The sequence below is a fragment of the Aythya fuligula genome, chromosome 13, assembly GCF_009819795.1.
Source record: "Aythya fuligula isolate bAytFul2 chromosome 13, bAytFul2.pri, whole genome shotgun sequence".
Taxonomy (NCBI): Eukaryota; Metazoa; Chordata; class Aves; order Anseriformes; family Anatidae; genus Aythya; species Aythya fuligula.
Genome location: NC_045571.1, coordinates 12488656 through 12502228, shown reverse-complemented (window position 1 = coordinate 12502228; position 13573 = coordinate 12488656).

The window sequence follows — 13573 nt, the reverse complement described above, 5'->3', positions numbered from 1 at the left end:
GAAAGGAATGGGAGAAAAGACACTTGAAGGAAGGAACTATGACATCCCTCTGTTCTTCCTTGTAAAATGGATCTGTTGTCCCTGGACATGGAGCAGAATGAATCGTCTGAAGAAGCTGGATCACCCCTTTCAGCCATCCCTCTATCTTCCAGGGACTTCTCACATCTTACCATAAGAGCATTCAGGTACACAGGTTAAAGCACCACTTCTCAATTTGCAAAATACTTAGTAAAAAAATGTCTTTTAGTAGACCTTGAGAAAATTAGGAACTAATTTAGCAGAACTTGAAGCATTCTGTAAAGAACCACATGATCAAATAATCTCCAAGGTCAGCAAGCATGGCCCTGGGAGAAAAAGAATTCACTTAGTTATGTGAAGAGAAATGAAATGGGTAAATTAAAGCAATCAAATGTGGGAGGCAGCCACTACCACAAGCAGCACTTTACAGCTGGAACATGGACTGCTTATATTCACGTTATTTATTGCTGAACTGGAAAAATATATGTGTACTTGGGTTAGAAGTTTGCATTTGATAAAAAATTCAAAGACATGCAGAATAAGTTAGAACAGAACAGAAGCATGGACATAAAAAGAGTTAAGCAGCTCTGCTTAGAGAAATATGAAGAAATGCAAATACCTGGGGGGGGGGGGAGGGGGAGGAAGGAGGGGAAGGAAAAAAAAAAAAGATGAACATGTGCCTTGAGTTCATATTTCAAAGCCCAAAAAGAGCTCAAGAGAAAGTAGAAACCCTGCTGACCAACCTGTGAGTAGCAAATTGTCTTTTGGTATATTTAGTTTTACTAATTTCCAGGGAAAAACAACACAGTGGCTAGGATTCTCCCCAACTTTCTCTTCAAGTTTTTTTTTTTATGGGTGAGTTGCATTTTTCTCTACAGGTCATTTCAGAAATTTTCTTTAAGTTCCTTTGTAAGCATTAGACTGTAAAACTTTCCTCCATCAGTTGGGGGAATCACCAGGCCCCACCAGGCCCTTAGACCTCTTCATTTTTTCTGTATCTGTTACTTTAACAGGTCCATTTTGTGTGGAGAAGCACATGTAACACAACAACAGAAACTGAACACCCACTATTTAAATGTGACTATTGGCTGCACACAACTATATTCAAATTATGTTTTCTGGATGGAATTCAGTGTGTGGTTCAGATTTTTTGCCTTCCTCAAAGGTGTGAAGGTTTCAGAGCCTGCAGAGTCACCATCTTGCTGTTTGCAGTTCACAGAGCTGATGTGAAGTTCTGGGAACCCCATTCTCATGGCACAAGCCAAGATCCTCTTCTCAGGAGAGATACAGGTGCTGCATCAAGCTACTATAGTCCTGGCTTGATATATTTCCAGGTAAACTTTATATTGAGCTAATAAGGAAAATAGTCTTTGGAAATGTTATTTAATTCCTACCTTCAGTCTATGTAGTTATTTGTAAGTAAATTTGTTACTTGGGTAGGAATTGTATAAAACTACCAAACATTAGAAAAGATTGTTTTTTATCTGTAGGAATCTGAAAACCTGCCAAGATCAGGGTGAGAGAGGGAAAACATTGCTCCAAATGGGCTTCAAGATCATTCCTCCAACTGTTTTGGACCCTGAGCTGCATAGAAAGCAGTTATAGAAACAGGGAGACGATAGCTCTCAGTGGATGCTTCTGATTTGTTGATTTATTGATTAATTGTGCCCAGTCTGTCTGTTCCTCCTCTACTAGAGGTATTATAATTTCCCTTTCTCTGTTAAGATCCTTAAGCTGAAATATGTCAAATGGTCTAAGCCACAGTTATATATGCCATAAGCACATCATACATGTATATAGAAAAGAATACCAGTGTCCCTTGTTTGTCTAACAAAGGCTAAGTTTAACCTTCAGGGTACAGTGCAAAGAACATCTGTTTATTTAGATTTCTAGCCTAGGGGCTGAGAAGCGCAGTTTGTTTTTAGGACCTCTAGCTGACATTTGCTAACTTAGTTTGCATACATTTTAATGTGTTCTTTTGTACCCAGAGGCAGTTGTTTTGAGTATAATGTGATAGGATATAAATATATATATGGCCAAATCATTATTCCTCCAAGTTATCCCTGCTGGAATATGAAGGAGAAAATTAGTTTTGGAGATCCTAAAATCCCCAGGCGTTACCAAGGCCCCAGGGATGTGGAGTTGGACACACTTGAATTCAGCAGCACATGGAGACAAAGAAAGGAGAAACAGTAAACCTGGTTGGTTTTAGCCTTTCATTGCATTTGGGAGCAGATGTTGTTGGGGAGAAATAGAGGATGCAAGGGCTGCTTTCTGTGTCAGTGGCCAGGCTCACAGCTCATCTCTTGCTAGCTGATGCTGTGTAGTTTGGGGGCTGATTGACAAGGAACAAATAGTTTATGACAGCTCAGAGCAGAGTCTTGCAGTATTGTTTTATGTAACATTGGGTTATGATGGTCACTTACTGTTTAATTAAAATCTCCATACCACATGATGAGGAAAGGAGGATAGGCTATGGAGAAGGACCCCCAGGAACAGTGGTAGGTTGCAAGAACATGTACAATTCCTACTTTGCAAATGATTCAAGAGGGAGTCTGTGTACCTGGGCATGAAGAAGATCAAAGCACTGTAAATGGGTACTCTCAACAGGTCTGAACATCTCCTGTCTGTGTGGCTAGGTGACCAGAGCTGTACACTATGCCCATGCCAAATGTAACTGCAATAGCTTTAAGCCATACGCTGACTACAGCACTTTGGACAGAGGACATTGCTACCATGTGTGCACAGGCTGCACCCCTGCTTGCTGGGGGACACCTGGCCCCACAAGTTGACAGTGTCCCAGGTCACTCCATGAGATTCCTCTGTCCCATCCTTGCTGTGTGTGATTCCTTATCTACCAATGCAATACTGCATGAAGCCTGCAAAGAAATGCATGTTTGCAAGAAAAGCTTATTTCCAGTAGAAATTATTCTAAAAATTCTTGGGAATATTTTTACCGTTGTTATGATTGTAAAGAGCTTCACCTAATGACATCTAAATATGGGGGTAAACTTCTGCTGATGGCATCTCATTAAAGCCAACAGAATAAAAATTCAAATGTGAATCTTCCTCTGAGTGTTTATTTAGCAGCAGGAGCCTATTATCTTCTGTGACAATGTTATCTGGCAGTGCCTGTGTATCTGTACCAAATTGAAGATGGATACATTTAAGCATAGAGGATTCGGAGTGTTTTTGATGTGCAAGATAACCAACAACCTGTTTAAAGGATCAGTGTAGTTTACTTAATGAAGTTAAATATTCAAACATGCTTCTTTACTGTTAGGATTATTGCACCACAGAAACAAAATGTGGCCTTCTTAACACCAGGTGCTGTATACAGACAGTTTAGATAGAAATTGGTGTGTCTGTTCATCTATTCACAGGAGTGTACCTGGCCTATATCATCTCTCCCCTGATGCACTACATATTTCTATAATAGCACTCCTCAAAGATGAAAGGAAGCTGTCACTGTGTCCACTGTCAATTGTTTGCCTTCAGAAAACATTTAAATATCAAGCTCCGCATTCCTTTCTTTTGTGGGGCTGATCCCACAGGAACAGAGAGCCCCTTGCTCTCTGTGTGCAGCTGCAATTGTCCAGAAAGTGTATGGGGAATCTTGAAGGGACGGAATGTCTGTGTCCCCATATAGGGTCTTAGGAAAATACAAGATATTGTTTAGGAATCACACACCTCTTTGAGGATGATCATCTGCAGTGGAGCTGTCTATCCTCCAGCGCTAGCTGATTAGGAAAAAAAAAATGAGAAAAAAAAATCACTAACAACAAAAAAAAAAAAACACTCTTGCAGGGCAGGGGCACTGCTTTGCTCTCCATTACAGCTCAGAGGGATCTCTGCTTTCCAGGGCAGAAAATCTGCCTTCATGGTCTTCCATTTCACAGCATGCGTCTTTGTGGGAGTTTCAAAAATGCACAGCTGAGCCAATGCAGTCACTCAGGCAGTGTGCAAGTTTTACATACAGTAAGTCAATGTACTGCTGCCTTTAGGGCCCCATGGCCCTTGAGGTGCATTTCATCGGCTCTGTATACATTTCAGTATCACTCAATAGGGTGAAAGCTTATCATCATTAATTATGAAGGTTTATGTTGGCAACCACTTAGTTCCTATGGTTACATCTCTAAGAAATTGTGAAATAGGCACTTCAAGGCTCTGGGCAGAGAAACAAATTGACTGTTACAGAATTCATGAATGATAATAACTCATTTACTTATAATGCTAATAAAAACTTGGTGTAAAATCATCTAGTGCAGCCTTAGAATGTGTAGGGTATTTAAAGGTCAGCACTGCTCTTAACTCTCCATTAAAACCCTCATATTGCAATAATGCATCCCATATAGCAATTACAGTGTTTCAGAGTATTCACTTAGTGAATCTATAATCTGGTCCATTCCACAGGGCAGCTCTGCATGTGTCCTGCTTGGTACCATAGCACACTGGAACACTGGTATCGAGCTCCTTGTTCCTGGACACAATAAAGCTGTGCCATAGGAACAATAGACCATGTCTTAGTGTCTCATGAAGCACTTTGGATTATCACAGGATCCCAAAAGAAATGGTGCTCTGTGGCAAATAATCTGTGATTTCTATAAGGTCACCCCTGCTACCCCACACTATCAGGGCACCTGAGCCCTTCTGGTTTTTGGATTGTTTACCTGGCTGCTGTTCTCATCATCCCTATCTTATGGTTTCCAGAGTTACTGGGTCCTGGAGTATCTGCTTTGTGTTACAGTTCTTCTCTCTCTCCCTTTTCCCTGTATTTACTTTAGGCTTGCCTGTTTCTCATTTTATTACCTATTCTCTGCTTGCCTTATGTGCAAGCAGGCACGCACCAGGCTTTTCACTATTTTAGGATGATCTGTCCTAAATAGGACAGATCCAAATAAGATCCAAATGTCCAAATAGGACTCCCTGTCCTATTCGTCTCATCAGCACATGTAGCAGGTTATTTTTTTCACTCTTTCCCTGCACAGATCTTGCTTTGGCTACAATAAAAAATTTGATTCCTTTTCTCTAGCTTGCTTCTTTTCTACCTTCTCCCTTGAGAGCTGGCTTTCCACAACAAACTCTGAATGAGGGAACATCCTCTGTTTCAATAACTGTGTTTTCATCTTTTCAGTATTGTTACTATGAAGCTGACGTATCCCCACATTTTGCTTTTGTCCATCATCAATGTATATAAAGCAGAGACTTTCCTCAGCTGCCCATGGTGATAATGCCCTTTGGCTACTGTTAGTTTAGGGCTTACCAATATGTACAGGTCACTTTAAATTATTCCTCCATCATTCCAGGCGTGGGATGAATCAAGATGAATCATGCAGTGATAGAAACAATTCCTCCCATCAGCTGAACAATGAATCAGTTGCTATTTTTCTCATAATAAATATGCCATTTTCAATGTGGTACTAAGTAGTGTTCCCTACTAAAACCATGAGGTTGAATGAAGTGGTCAGTTTGTTACAAGCTTGCAAAATAATATACAGAATGAATTTCATCAATGCAGCCTTCATGGTAAGGAAATGGTGTTTAATAATGTGGAGGAGGAAGTCTGGTTCCAAATCAGGAGGTATCTAAAAACACCATCCTCTAGAAATCTTTGAACAAGCTGTTGCTTGAGATGGGAAAACAGGCTCATAACATCCCAAATTTCTTAAAGTCTCTGTAGGCTCTGAAAGTAAACCCAGGACTCAGTTCTGCGTTGCAAGTCTTACAGTAGGTGTTGCTCTCTGTTCACAACACAGTATAATATATATATATAAGAATATATATAATATATATAAATATATAACCATATGTGTATATTTATATATAAATAATAAAATATTTTATTGAAATAGGTATATGAAATAACAACAACAAAAACAACAGAGATTGTCCTTTAAAAATACAGTGCTACCCGTAGTGATCTTAATTGTATTTGAAGTTTGTTTGTTGTGTATTTAATGCATTAAATATACATTTACCTATGATTCAGCATTAGTGTTGGGAAAAATGTTACTTCTTTCTGTCCCTGGGCCAAAACCAAAAACAGACTCTCTTGAGATAAGAATGTAAAGCCTGGAGATGCTCTGGGCAGCTTGTTGCTTGTTTTCTGTCATGGCAAATTAGAAAACTGTGATATGGAGGGAGAGGAAGTACCAAACTGATGTGGAGAAGTTGTGCTGTTGGGATTGTGGGATGGCAGGAGGATAACCTTGTGGTTGGGCCAAGGAACAGAATGTCAGATTGGGCTTGGAACACTCAGTCCTGCATCTCCTAGAGACACCCACAAATTTTCCATTTTGCTGCTTTGCCACCTGAGACATAGCAGGAGGCTCACTGCATGCACTCCTCCAGAGCTCTCCTGGATGGAAGGTGCTCACACAGCAATGCCAACAGACATCCCATGGAGGAGGAAAGTTGGTGAGGTGAGTCCCAAGGCTAAGGGATCCAAATGGTTCCATCTCCATTCTTTATTTTAAGCACTCATTCTCTTCTGGATGCAAAATAGTCACATTCCTTTATGCCTTGACCCATTTGGGAAATGCCCTCACCTTCTAGGTTTAAGGCTGAGAGATCTGCAGCACAAACAGGAGCTTTTGTCCTTTTTTCATTATGTCACTTCCAGTGTTAGCTAAATAAAGAAAACCCTTGCTTCACTTAGATTTAAAATGACACTAAATCATGATTCAAACTTGCATTGACATTTATCCAGTTAGCTGATGTTTGCTAGAGGTTGAAGGGACTCATAAATACAGTTGTCTTCATGTCTCAGGCACTTTTCTAAGTGTTTCATGACAGTTATTAAGTGCATTAATTCTTCTGATGCTAATTTCTGTGTAGTGCTGATGAAAAATACATTTTTTCCCAGGGAGATGGCACTTGGCAAATATCTCGATGGCAATAAATTAAAGTATGAACTAAGTTTCTGTTGCCATGGTTTTCTTCTCCACTGATACATGCAGTTACAGTTAGGTAGCAAGGTAGAGAAGCAAAACCACAACCCAGATCACGTTGGTGCCTGAAATATACTCCTCTCTTGGCACTCTCTTTCAGTTTACCCCAGCAGTGCTCTTGCATCTTGCCATTCCCTGTACAAACAAATTGTTCTTACACAGTCTCCCAGACCTGGGATGGCTCTGGGCCCCTGAGAAGAAGGAAGAAGAAAATGGATTTTGCTGAGGAGCATCAGCACTCTTTCCTGTGCCTTTCCCTCAGTCACCATTTCGCAACACAAACCTCACCAAAACTACATCACTCTGCTTCACACCCCCATGTGTTGAGACTAAAAGCAAAGTGGTTGAACTTGAAACAAAAGGGTAGTAGGTTCAGTGTTTGATGCTCTCACATTGTTTAAGCTCCCTGAGGCTTCCCAGAGATTTTTGAGGGAGGGCACAAAAATTCAATGGATTGACTGAGCTGTGCTCTGCAGCTGTGGTTTGGCTAATGGACCCAGTTATGCAGAAACACCTTGCTGTTTCCCAAGGGGAGATGCCTCAGGGTGGCAAAAAAATGCTGCTGTTTCCAAAAGAGCCAGGAGGAGCCATGGAGATATCAGTAGTCAGAATATGTCCATAGATTCTGGGTCAAAGTAAAATATAATTTGACAGGACCTTCTGCTAAGCCTGCAGTCCTTCAGCTGTATCTTCATGCCAGTCCCATATGCCAGCAGAGCTCTTCATTGGCTAAATGATGAGCAGCTCTGGTTGAAGGAAATGTAAATCCTCAGGACTGCTGCTGAAACACTAATGTTGTTATCAGCTAAATTTGGATAAGATCACGGACAACACAGGGAAGAAAGTTTACCAGCTCCCTAACCAAGTCTTGCTATGTAAAGCCATAATGACAGCAATCTTCATCCAAGCTGAGCAAGACCTTAGGATTGTCTACTGGCTTGTACAGCTGTTTAGGATCCTCTATCACATCTTTTCTCTCAGCTCTGTCTTCTGCTCACCAGAGCAGGTGGCCATCATGCATTCAGCATCGTTTTCACAACTGGCATCTTGTCTTGGAAGGCAAAGAAGTTCTGCAGTTACACATAGAAAACTGAGAAGTTAGTATGTGCATAATTTTTACTGGTAATCTCATAATAACGCAAAAAAACATTTACCAAAGGAAAAAAAAATAAAACAAAATAAGGAAAAAAAAAAAGAATAAACATAGCTTCACAGAAGCTTGTTGCTTTCAGAAATAATAATAATAATAATAATAATAATAATAATGGAAATTGATTGCATGTCTGACCAGGTCTATGCTGAGTTTCTCTCTCTGATGGACTGGAAATAGCTCTCTGCTCTACAGCTAGAGACAAAAACCTCTTTCTCACTTAAAAGAAAAACTATATATGAGTTTGTTTTTCTCTTTCTTTCAAATTGCACATGTATCTTCACTGCTCTATATAATCACAGTTCCATCTGTTTTTCTTTCAAAATCATCTTATTTTGTTGTTTTTATTAAGGAAGATTTTTGTAGCTATATTTGTTTTAAATGATATATCAAATAAGATCTTCCAGCATCATTTTTAGCCCATCTGAATAAAGCTAAATATTCTCTTTGAAATGTACAAATACCATTTTCTGAATCAAATGGAAGAAAAGTCATTTCTTTGCACTAATTCAGAGATATGTTCTCTCTCTGAAGCAAATAGCAAGGATGCAGTTATAAACTTTCTAGTCTTATGATCAGTTTTACTAAACAGATTTCTATCCTTTCACCTAGAAAACACAAAACAAACACTTCTGAAAATCGAGGATGAGCACAATCATAATTTAATTGATTGTTTTAATTATTAATAATAATTTATATTTTTTTTTCCTGGAATTTTTGGGAGCCTGTGCTGGGCTCCTTTAAGGTGCTGCTGCTAGTCTTCTCCCAGGGGTCCAGTTCAGCCTGTAAATATTCCTCATTCCAGCACCTTTCCAGACCTGGGCATTATATTTGTTACTGCATTTAAAGCAAGTTCTGAGCTGGGCAACTGGTGATTTCTGCTCCTCTGACAGCCCAGGCCTGCACTGCTGTAGTATCCCCCCCGGCTCAGAGATTTAGGGGCATGGTAACAACCAGCTCCTCCTTGAGGGGCTTCTTTTATCTGTGTTTTAGTGGAGCCAGGCCTTGGTTTAGTATGGTGGGTACCCTGGGCTCTCACTGAATGAGGAGTTTGCAAGATCAAGCCCTTGTAGAAAGGCTGATCATATATTCCACCTGTGTCAAGATCTCCACTGAAAAACAGCATGTAAAAATATTTCCAGGAGAGATTAAAGAGGCCTAATCTACATCAGCTGAAGCAAACATCCTTCTCTAGACTGTGCTGGGCAGAAGTGCAAATGGGAGACGCTGGTGTGCAATTATGACCAAGCTACAACTCTTCTTATGACAGCCTCAGAGTCCCATCAGGATTACAGCATGGGGCTGCTATGTGATTTTATGTTTATTTATATGCATAGGGCTTGATTTAAGTACAGCAGCTCAGCAGCAAAACTACCATTGATTCATGGTGTGGGCAAGAGGTTGCAGTGAGATACACTCTGTGACATGTGGATTTGCAGCCTAAACAAAAAGTAGAAGGAAGGGAGCTGATCTGCATGGTTGCAGGTATCTGGTAGCTAATATATGATACCTACTTATCTCATTATGTATAATAAATCTTTTAAAAGTTTGATCATAGTGTCCTGATCATATTTTTTTAAAGAATGTTCATTAATTGTTGTTTTTTTTTGTGTTTTTTTTTTTTTTTTTCCTTGCACCCATTTGCTACTGTAAAGTAAAAAAAAAAAAGCATTACAGCTCTTTTACTTTAAGTAATGGCAATCTGTGCCTCATACATTATTGCATGCTCCTATTTTTTCGCAGTGAGCTATTTTTTTTTCTTATTTTAATATCTCCTGATCTTTGTACAGTTAATTCCCTTGTCACTAAGCCATATAAGTACTGAACTCAGAATTTTAGAATAGCCTTGGAAAAAATACAGTAGCTTAATTCACCAATGCTGAAGTCTCTGTGCATTTCCGTGATAAAAACCCAGTTGCAGCAAGCTGGACTATATAGATTGGTGCAGATGTGTTCAGCTTTCAGGAGGGAATTTATTCTTAGAAACTGGGTCAAAGAATTTGGTTTGGCAGGCATGACCCAAAGTAGCTCTGGTAAAAACAGAAAATTTGCAAGGCAGCTCATTAACTTAAAGAATTAGTTTTAAAAATGCTGTATTTTAAAAGTATGAATAAATGTTCATTAGCTAAGTTACCTAAAGGTGAACTATATGGGTGGAGTAAATAAAGGGGAACTGTCCAGAAGCCAGAAAACAAAGAAAACTGGTGTACATATTTTTTTTAATATTCTTTTCCTGTCTTGCTTCCTTAACTCTTCAAAGTGTTAGCAAAATTGGATCTTTCTCAATATTGTATGTCTTTCATGCAGTTAGCTTTGATGCTGAAGAAAATGAGCTATAAATTATGCTTCTGGCTGATGGAGATGGGCTCTGAGGCTCCATGGATGCAGACCTTCATGAGACAACTGTTCAGAAGACCTAAAAATAAACACTCAAGTTCAAATCCTGAAGTTCTTTGCTTTCTTCTTGCCTTGCTCAAAGAGATCTCCAGGGTATCTGTAGGTAATATGAAGGTACAGCGAGGGTTCCTGGATGGCTTGTTTTCCCCTTCACAACGAGAGCAACATGACCACAAAAATCCTGTTCTGCTTGCATGCCTTCCCAGTGCCTTTTTCAACACGTCAGTGGTTCTTAATGATCCTGGATCTGCTTGTTTGAGAGTATAGTAATTGGGCTATTCCTCTGAGATGTTCAAGTACACAACATTTGTGAACACTTGTCAATTAACTTTTTCCTTTCAAGAACTAATGACTCTAAATAACACCTTGAGCACTGCACTGCATCTTTTCCCTGCCAGAACAGGGGGCTTGCACTCAGCACGGCTCTAGATCTGCAAATATACCTGCTAAGATTAAGTTTGCAATGCTAAGCTTTAAAACCATCAATATTTATACAGCAGGCAGAATTCATATCAAACCTGTCAGGCAGAATCTGTCACTGTGGTGTATCTAAAAGGTTAGCAGCCTCAAGGTGTCTGTTTTTCACTTATAAACAGGTTCTAAGATGAATCGCTTTACAATTTGAGTCTTAGTCTACGAGTAAACTGCCTGATTCATCATTGAATTAATACCTTTGCTTGGGTCCATCCACAGGTGCTGCTCCAGCATACATGATGAATAACAATCTGAATGATGAAGAAGCAGGAAATATTTCCACATCAGAGAAAACGTCTGACTTGTTAGACTGTCATTTAAAGAAATTTCCATATAGAAAACAAACTTTCACAGGGCAGAACTGCACTCAGCAATGCGGTCTGTATTCTGCAGAATGTTCTCTTCACATCAGCTACAGTGGGGAGCCTGGGGAAAAGCACTGGTTCCTCTTTTAATATACTGAAAATATTTCTTGAATGTTGCTTCAACCATTATTGAAACTGCAACTGTTTCTCCACCCCTTCCCTGCATGTGCTCTCTTTCCCCAAAACTGGGCTGAGGAGTTGAGGAGTGGAGCTATTAGAGCCTTTAGGAAATAAATAAATAAATAAAGCAAACCACCACCAAAAAAAAAAAAAAAAAAAAAAAAGGCCAGAAATGGGCCTTTGCACTTGCCAAATCAAAAGGGAAGATTCATAGCAAAATAAGTGGCATGTCAGAGGAGCAAGATCTAGTATGCCGCAGGTGTTAAACACTACTTCTCTCCTGAAGCAGTATTATGTGATAGACACAATGTCAAGGAGGAGGTTACTGAAAGTTTACAGAGAACCACATAACCTGGAGAGTGTCCTTTTAGTTCCTGTCATCCTTGACAAGCACTTTCATCTCACTGCTCAGCATCCCTGCTCCTGCAGGAATGCCTGTCTCTTTTCTTTCATATTGAGACATGCAAACAAGGGAAGGGAAATTTTTCCTGTTGTATACATGTTATGTGAGAAGGGGAAAACCATAGAGCAGATTCACTCAGTCAGCTCATGCCTCCCCCACCCAATCCCCCTATTGCTGCTGCAGCTGCTTGCTGCTGTGTGCAGGCAGTAGGTTCATATGCAGGTGCTCTCCAAGTAACGCAGGTGATGCTTCTGGCCATTTACTGTTTAATTTTGCAGTTTGGGCTTTGCTTGAGCTTGTAACAGAAGTTATTAACCAATTGTGTTATCAGTGTCACCGAAGAGTTTCCAGCCTCATGCAATAATCTATCATAAAGGCAGACTGCTACCAACCCAACCCAAAATAAAGACCCTCAGGTTGCTGAAAGTAATTGATATAAGCTGTGACTGTGGGCAAGGGGAATTCTTGCAAAGGAGCGTCAGACTCCTCTGCAGCTCACACATGATATGGCATTGAAATGACTACTTTAGTAAACCACAGATAGGGGAGCTGCAAATGTTCCAAAGCTTTTTTCTGCTCCAGAATCAGGGTGAGCAGGTGGCCAGTGGCCTCTGATTCAGGCGCAATGTTTTCGCTGACCCCTAGAAGGGGCATGTACATGCGCCAGGTCCCTACTACTGGAGCAAATATTGGGCTTGCTCTCTTACTCACTCTCTCTTCTGTGTGACTGGAAAATTAAGAAAACATTGAAAAAACAACCATGGCATTGACACTTGATACGTTATGTAAGTGATACCTTTCCTTTGTAATCTGTCTGTTCTGTTACATAATTTCTTCTTCTTATTATTATTATTTATTTTTTCCTTACTAGCCTACTAAAAACATGCTTTTACTCCTAATTGGAAATTAGTTGTACAGTAGAAGTATTTACTGAGGCATGGAAACCTTGATCCATTTCCTGTTTGAATCAATAGAAAGGTTGCTATTGATTTCAGTGCTGTTTTTTTTTTTTTGTTTGTTTGTTTTTGTTTTTTTTTTTGAGATAGGCACAATGTTTTATCCATTTTTCAGTTGATGAATTCCCTGCAGATGGGTGCTTTGTCAAGGTTAATGGTCACCACTTCTGTGTCTTTTGGTGAGGAATAAGAGCATAACTGAGAGTAAAAGTGGTAATTTCATAAACTGGAAATGTGCCATTGGAATATGAAAATATGAATTACAGTTGGTAAATAGCATTGCTTTATCTTGAACAGGTACAATTGTTGAACTTCTCTTGGCATTTTTTATCTATGGTGTAAAAGCTGACATTTTTTTTAAAATCTGATGCAACATGACATTTGTGTCACATCTGATCTGCTTGCATTGGTTTATGTTATGTCAGCTGATGTGATGTAACCAGACATAGCCTAATAGCTAGTGATGTGCAAAACAGGCTTTTTTCTTTTTTCTTTTTTTCCCCTTCCCTTTCTGTGCTAGGAATAGTTTAAGATATCACAAAAAGCAAAATAATCTTTGACATCATGAATATGACATCGTCACGTTATCAAGGGACAGTGACTGTAGACAGGTCACACATAACACAACTGTTATGTGTGACCCCATAAGGTTACCCATCTAAACAGGGAGCTCAGCTTCATCTTCAGAAATGACAATGAAGTACATGAAATCCCGTTAATGATTTTGTTGATTCCCTGTT